The following is an 8225-nucleotide window of genomic DNA, read 5'->3' on the forward strand; positions in this document are numbered from 1 at the left end:
CTGCCAGAGGAACATGTGTGGTCCCATGTCCCCGGGCACAGGCCTTCTAGTGATGTGGGGGGGGGGGCAGAATTCCCCTCCCCACGTCACTAGATGGCAGCAGCAACTGCAGCTGCCAGGAGGAAAAAGAGAAAGAGGAAAAAGAAAAAAAGGAGAGGGGAGACGAAGGACAGGATGTGTTACTGAATGTGTTACTGAAATAGTCTTTAAACAACATTATACAAGCTGTTGTATGCTGGGAATATCTAACAAAATGCTGAAGAAAAAATGTAATATAGGGGAAACATCACACACTTTTATCATGTGCGCTGTTCAGCTGAGTCCACTAAAAATCCACCAAAACAGTTAGTCAAGGAAGTGAATATATTTTTAAATGTTGTTCGTTCCGTTATTGTTCCTTCAAATTTTCAAGTACTTCATACAGATAACCATCTTGTAGAATTCTAGTAGACAAAAGAGGGGGAAATTTAGAAATGCAGCAAATTTCATGATTCTGACAGTCCTCCATAACAGCACACCCTCAGCTCATATTTCAATACATGTCATAACAATATTGTCTGCTCATTTGCTATCAGTGCAATATAATAATATATAATGAACATAATACAAATATAACAGAAAAGAAGGGGTGCCTACGGCATGGTGGATAGAAAATTGAACAAAGATTGAAAAAACTTTATTGAATCGCCTTGGGAAAATAATCAACTTGAAGTCTACAAAATTGTTAAGGAGCTAAAAGGTTTATTGCAACTGTATTGCCTTGAGTTCCTTGGAGGAAGGAACATGCAAATGTGATACAAATAAACTTGTAAATCATGTTTTGTATTAGATGGTGGCATGACTTGGAGATCTGTTGTCAGTAAACTTAAATCACATGTGAATTAACAGAATTATTTTAGCAGATTATCAAACGAGATCCTACAGATGTATTTACTATTGTTTATATTTCTGCCCTCATCAGGGCCAAGGTGGCAAATATAATAAAAACACATTTTATAACCATTAAAACCAAACAAGAACATATCATTCAAACAATTAAAACTAAGTGGAAATAGCAAATGAGTGTATGTGCAGTCAAGGCACAACCAACGTAGAGTGACCCCAGCAAAGGGCTTTCAAGACAAGTAAGAAGCATTTGCCATTACCCTCTTCTGCAGAGCCTTTCTGGATCTCCCATCCACGTACCAACCCTGCTTAGCATCTGAGATCTGACAAGATTGGAGTATACCATATCTGCTCATCATCTATGTTGCCTGCCACCATTCCAAGTGGCTGCATGAGAAAAATTCAAAATCACTGCTATTCTCTGCACTGGTACGTCACTTCCAGTTTAATGCTGGAATAGGAAACATGAGAACTAGTGACTACAGAAGCAGGAACAACCATGGTAGAACTCTGGAACAGCATAGTTCCTTCCATTGAGTAGATTATGGCTCGGTTGCTATGACATAACTGCCCTCATGCATTTCTTTGGCTGCCACATCACTCTCTTCCTCTGCTACCCGCACCTCCAAATAGGCAAGATCAATGCTTTTCAAGGAGCCTTTATGCACACATAAGTGCAAGCAGCCCAGGAAGCAAGTGACACAACAGCTGGAGGGATGTGCAAGAGAAAGAGTGTCATAGGATCCATGCATACAACTTCTGTGTTGAGTCTATTACTGATCAATGTGCATCTCTGTTTTTGCAATCATGCAGTGAGTTCCTAGAGTCTTTCTAGATACACATTTTGTAAGCAAAACTTGACTTCCGTTCCCTTTATTCAAAAAATGTCCAAGGAGTCCACCAGCTGTTGGCTTTCACCTTTACTGATATTGGTTTTCATTTAAATAATATTAATCTGAATTACATATATAAAACATACAAATAATAAGTATGTGATCCAATTAATTAAAAAATGAAAGTAAATTCAGAACATCAAGACTAACCAAGGAGTATGTAAGCAAACAGTAATGGAGTCCCAGTAAGCAGACAAACACACCCACACACATAGATATGCACCCAAATGTTAATTCAACCACAGCTTTCTAAGCTTTACTCCTGAAGAACTCCAGATGCATAAGGTTATTCTGTACATAAATACATGATGTTTTTATGAACAGCAAATTATGTTCCAATTATGTGTTATGTTTATTCTGTCAACTTGCATTTCTAGCATAAAAGCCCAAGGATTTTCTTATCTAAAGCGTATAATTCTATTTAAAGATATTTAGCAAAACGCTAACAGGCCAAAACAGGATCCTCAGCTTTTACTGGCAACTAAGCAAGCATTGCCCCAAATTTGACCCTCAGCTTAAAAATCCTACAAGTTTCGAAAATTGTGAAATTTCAAGCAGCAATTGAATCACATCATAGTATAAATCAAGACTTTCTCAGGAGCAGCACCCAGGTTATGGAATGCCCTTCACCTTGAGGTCCAACTGGTATCTTTGTCTCTTTTTTTTTAGCTGACTTGGCAAAACATTTTGGGTCATCCAGGCTCTGCATTCAATTGTTGATCTTTCAACACTATCTTTGTGTGTTTTTGCGGTAGAAAGTGTTAACCCAATCTGTGATCATATTTATGGTCTATGTTTTTACACTTTGCCTTGGGTTGCCTATTCTGAAAATTGCTGGAGATTTGGGGCAATGCCTAAGGAGGGCCAGGATTGAGCTCAGCAGGGATGTAATACTATACAGCTGCCTTCTGAATCTGCCAGTTCCTCCAGGAGAACTGATCTCCCTAATCTGGAGATCAGCTGTAATTTCAGCAGAACAGGAGCGCACACCCCTCGAGAGAGGCAACTCTAGATGCGGCGAGGTTTTTAATGATGGATTTCAATAATGTTCAATATTTTGTTTTTATTATGTTCTACTTTGTGAGTCACTTTGGGCAGCTTTCCTGGAAAGGCAGTACAAAAAGTTTCTTAATAAACAAACCAACAAATAAATAAAATGAACGGGAACATTTAATGGGTCCTTTACCATAGCTCTCAAGGCAATAGAAAGCCACCAGTCTCATGAGGCATGAGTGTGGCTAGAAAAGCATATAATCAGATTTCCCCCACAATGACAAACTGAGCAATAACTGTGAGCCAGAGATGCTTATGGAAACTTGTGGCTGGCAGTTAAACTAGAAAACGTGTGGACAGATTGTCCTGCTTGTTTACTGACAACCGAAAATGAGAGTGACTTTTTGGTTCCTTCAACATTCATTCATTAATTTCCTTACAGTAGCTTGGGAAAGTTAGTGGGGCATGATTTTGGTGGCTCAGTTCTTAGAAACGCGCTTGTGTTTTTGCCTGGACACATAAATACACATGTATACCATCAGAGGTGTAGCTAGGAAAAATGGAGCCTGGGGCAAAATCTGAGTTTTCTGCCCCCATGGGCGGCCGCCCTCTCTCACCACGACCAAACAATCTGCTAGCATCAAAGCCCAATGCTGGGGAGGTGTAATGGGTCCTAGAAAAGGTGGAAGAGGAAGGATCTCCCCAGCAATGGGCTTTAGTGGGGCTGTAGCAGCCCCCACCCTTGCTCAAGGTATGACACTTACCTGGGTGTGCATCTGTAACTCAGGGGTGGGACAGGTTGAAGAAGTGCTTAGGCTTGAGAGGTAGGAAGAGGTGAGGAATGGGTGGAGAGGGTGGAAGAGTGATTGGGGTGGGGGAGGGGTGGCAAAGGGGCTTTGGAATGGAGGAGGATGGAAAGAGTGGCTTGGGGTGGTGTGAGGATTGAAAGGGCAGGCTTGGGGCCACCTGCACTGGTTCCCAGTGAAATTTCAGATCATCTTCAAGGTGCTGGTGTTAACCTTTAAGGCACTTCTTGGCCTGGGGCCTTCATACCTTCGTGACTGACTTACCCCATATGTCCCTAATAGGCCTTTGCATTCTGCAGAGGGAAATCTGCTGGTAATTCCCCACCCTTCAATGATGCAGCTAGCCTCCACCTGGGCCAGGGCTTTTACAGCCCTAGGCCCTGCCTGGTGGAACACTCTTCCTCCAACTGTTAGGACCCTGCAGGACCTTGGTGAGTTCCGCAGGGCCTATAAAACCGAGTTGTTCCACTGGCTTTTGGGGAGGCTGGCTGCGGATTGCCTGCCCCCTCTTGATGCCCCATATATCATCTATTCTGTCATTTTCAACAATTTTCTGATCCCTTCCCAAGCATGGGATTAAACATGTGATCAGGCGCTGCCAATATATGTGGGATGCTGCTATTGTTTTTATTTTTTTAATGTTATAGTATATTTTATATTTATACCTTGTATTTTATTGTTGTTTGCTGTGGCTCATTGTACACCAGCCAGAACCCCTCGGGGGTTGGGCGGTATCTGAAATGTTATAAACAATAACAACAATAACAATAACATCTGTCAAATTCAGAAGGCAGCCCTGCTGGGATCCGCACAAATACTACGCTGATACATTACAACTTCCTAGGCCTCTGGGTGAGGCTCGAATTGTAATGAAGGCCAACAACCAGCTAAAGATCTGGCAGCTGTGAAATTTACAATAATAAAATAAAATAGAACTCATGTTTCACAATTAGGTTTTGGTCTCATATCTTCTAGCACAGTAGTCTCCAAACTTTGGTTTTTTTAGTTTGAGGACTCCTTTTAACAAAAAAAAAAAAATCACAGCCTCTCATGTGGTATTAGTAAGAAAATACATAATGACATAAACAGCAAAACTTCTTGCAATAACTCTACATGTGTTTGCGCACACACACACATACGCACCCTTTCCCAGAGTTTCCTTGCCTCTAGACTGGGAACTACTGTTCTAATAGTCATTGGTACCTAAGACAAGAACAAAAAATATGGAGTTATTAATGTAAACTTTAGAAGACAAACATTTTCCACTGGCATCTACCATTGATCAATCTACTGAGATTTCAGTTAGATATAATTAAATGCTGGAACAGTAGTTTTAAGTTCTGACCAATTTGAAGATTCACGTTTTGATTTAACAATGTTGATGGATCCACCAGCTTTTTCCTTCTCCTTTGCTAGTCTACACTGTTGACAACTTCTCTCTCCATCAAATTGTTTTTTCCTCCTCCGTTGTGGCTCTTGTCTGGATGGGAGGCAGAGCATGTCCTCTTCCGTAACCTCCTAGCCTTTTGCCCTTTTCAAAGTGTATGCAGCAAATCATGCATGCATCATGGAGACCTCCATCCTTTCGAGAGACATAGGGACCCTTGAGAAAGGTTAGAAACAACAGCAGCCTCCTCTGCCACCTGATCCCTACCTCAGATGGCTGACCACAGTAAGCAGCACTCTAAAGGTAGGCATGTTTCCCCTCACCATCCATTTTGGCAAGGTGGTCAGATGTGACCCGTAGACTCCCTGGGAAATCGAGGGGTCCTCAGACCCCAGTCTGAGAAATGCTACAGTGGAAGGGAAATGTCTATATGTTAAATATTGACTATGCACTGTAAAGGAAGATGATGTTTTGTGGCTCATATTAGCAAAGAGCAGATCAGAAAACAGAGTAAGGTACTCACAGTAGGGAGTCATGCCCTTTCCCTGGGAACACTTGTACTTGTACTGAGAGATGGGCTAAGACTAAGACTGAACTTTTTTCTATGTCACCATTTTCAAGATTGTTTGGGAAATACTAAAAGATATTTAAAGTGGTATAAAAACAGTTCTACAGGTAGCAAGCATGAGATAAAAGCAACCAGGAATTGATTTTATGTCTTAAATAGGAAGAAAAATAGGAAAACAAATCACAGAAATTGAAATATATCAATTACACCCTTTTTGGTGCTCTATGACTGGGGGAGAAAATTATACATCAGTTCAAGATTCCTACCACTCAAGGATGACACATTTTAAAAGTCACACACCACTGTTTGATCAACATTCTGTTTCCCTTTAGTTTCTTCATTCAGGTTTGGCACTCTGCCAAAATAGACAGTAACTTTAAATACTAATGTTATGTTAAAGACATATTTAAGCAAAATGTGTGTTATAAAGAGTTGTATATAGTGTATACATTTTTAATGGGACACTTGTTTATTTATACATTTAGTATATTTGTACCTCAGTCTTCCATCAAAGCACCCTGGTGGTTGAATAAGTATATAAGAATTTTTTTAAAAATAGAAAATTAAGTGAAACACTGATCACAATCAATACCAGGAGCCTAAAACTGCAACACTAAAGCCCTATATAAAATAAGACTAAACAAATAAAGCCACACCGATAAAAACCTGATAAATTATTTTACAGTGTGCCATCAAAACTTCCTAGTTATAAAAACCATAAAACCCCATATTACAAGGAACAAAAAAACAAAAGAAAGAACGGCACTTAAACTCCAGCCCTAAAATCATCTACTAGATTCAGCCTCCCTCAGAAGTCTTCCAGGGAATAACTGCTTTCACTATGATCGGGAAGGGTGATGACTGGGGTTCTTGGGGTAACAAATTTCATGGATTGGCCAAAATTTTTACTTTGTATAGCACAACGTGCTTGCCATGTTGCTCACTGCACCAGTTCCTTTCCAAAGCTAGAGGAAAAAAGGGGGGGGGGTGTCCTGCTTGGTTTTCCTGTGGTTGCTGTGGATCCATCAATCAGAAGCATTGCCTTTGGGAGGGGGGGAGAACCAATCAGAATGTAACACACTGTGGATGTTCGAGCATGCGTGCCGCATCCATGTTGTAAAAACAAAAAAGCTGGGCTTGTGCAAAAGAAACTGGAGTATTTCCTGCCTGTCTTCACTCGATTCCTTCACAGAAATGGGCAGCCATGTGAAGGGAGAAACCAGGATAAAATAGACCCAGATTGTAAAATACCGATTGTCACCCAGTATGATTGTGCTGTGCGGAAATGGTCTCAGATGCTTCCAAGCATCACTCAAGTATGAACCATCTAAGCTTTGGAAATGCCAATGGCTGTCCTGGCCAGCTCACGCCTCAGCTGGAGTCTGACGCATAGTTGACACAGAAACTTGGGGATGCAAGAGGCCAGATTGTCTCTTCCTGGAAATTTCAGCAAAAGGCAGGGGGGTTGATCCATAAAAAGGTGAGAAAAACAGAAGACATAAAATCCCTTGGTACAAAGAAAGTGGGGGCATTTTGCAGGTCTGGTGTTGGCTGATTTCATACGATCTGAAGAGAAACCAGAGTATCGCTGATTTCATCTGGAAGAAGGAGGTCTCACCTCAGCTCCATCTTGATGGCCACCATTCCCACATGGAGCTGGTAAAAGGCTCACTGCTGGTCAAAGACTCCATGGTAATGTGCACCTTTTAGCAAACTGTTCACCAGGTAAGAGTCCGCCGCTTGTGTAGAGGAATAGGGAATCAAACCCAGTTCTCCAGATTAGAATCCACCTGCTCTTAACCACTATGCCATGCTGGCTTCCAGCACAAGGCAGAGAATTGCCCCCACCCCCCACCCCCACCCCGACCAGAGGTTTTGGCAGCTCTATTGGGAATAGAGACATATTCATGAGAGAGAAATTGGCAGTAATACAAACAGCCCTCCTACAGAGACTTGATGTGGGGCAGAAAGACAAGAGAGAATACTGTGGATAGAAGTAGGAAATGTGGTGCCATGGAGTGCCAAGAAATGAGAGTGGGGAGAAAGAAGAGATTATAGAGTTACCAACTTCCCTGTGGGATTTATGGAGCTCCTAGAATTATAGTTTATCTCCAGACTACAGAGATCAGTTCTCCTGGAGAAAATGGCTGCTTTGGGGGGTGGATTTGAGCCCCAGCTGAGGTCCCTTCCCTCCCCAAACCCCACCCTCCCCAGGCTCTATTACCAAATTTCCAGGAACTCCCAACCCAGAGTTGGCAACCCTAGCAGACAGAGGTGTGCGAGTGCACTGGAAATCAAAGAGGAAAAGGGAGTCGCTGTCAGATGGGATGGCTGTGAGACCCTGGTCTGATGAAACGGCCCAGAGGATGTTTCTAAACACAGGAACGCTGGCAAATGATGATGCAGTGAGAAAGAGAGAATACTATGGGATGCAGTGAGAGAGAAACCACCTTAGAGAGAGAAAAGGAATGAGTGCTAATACAGGGTTCCAGACACAGCTTAGGAGTTACAAGAGCCCCCTATGGGGCACAGAGAGAAAATGGAGGTTATCAGAGAATGCGCTGACAGTGAAATATTTATTAAATTATGGTCCAAAAAATGCTTTTCAGCAGTTAATGTAACATATCTCTCTTGAGTTAATAAAAGTGTCAGTGGGGCTCTCAAAGTTATTTTGATTATGGACCAGTGCTTTA

This window comes from Sphaerodactylus townsendi, linkage group LG01, assembly GCF_021028975.2.
Source record: "Sphaerodactylus townsendi isolate TG3544 linkage group LG01, MPM_Stown_v2.3, whole genome shotgun sequence".
Taxonomy (NCBI): Eukaryota; Metazoa; Chordata; class Lepidosauria; order Squamata; family Sphaerodactylidae; genus Sphaerodactylus; species Sphaerodactylus townsendi.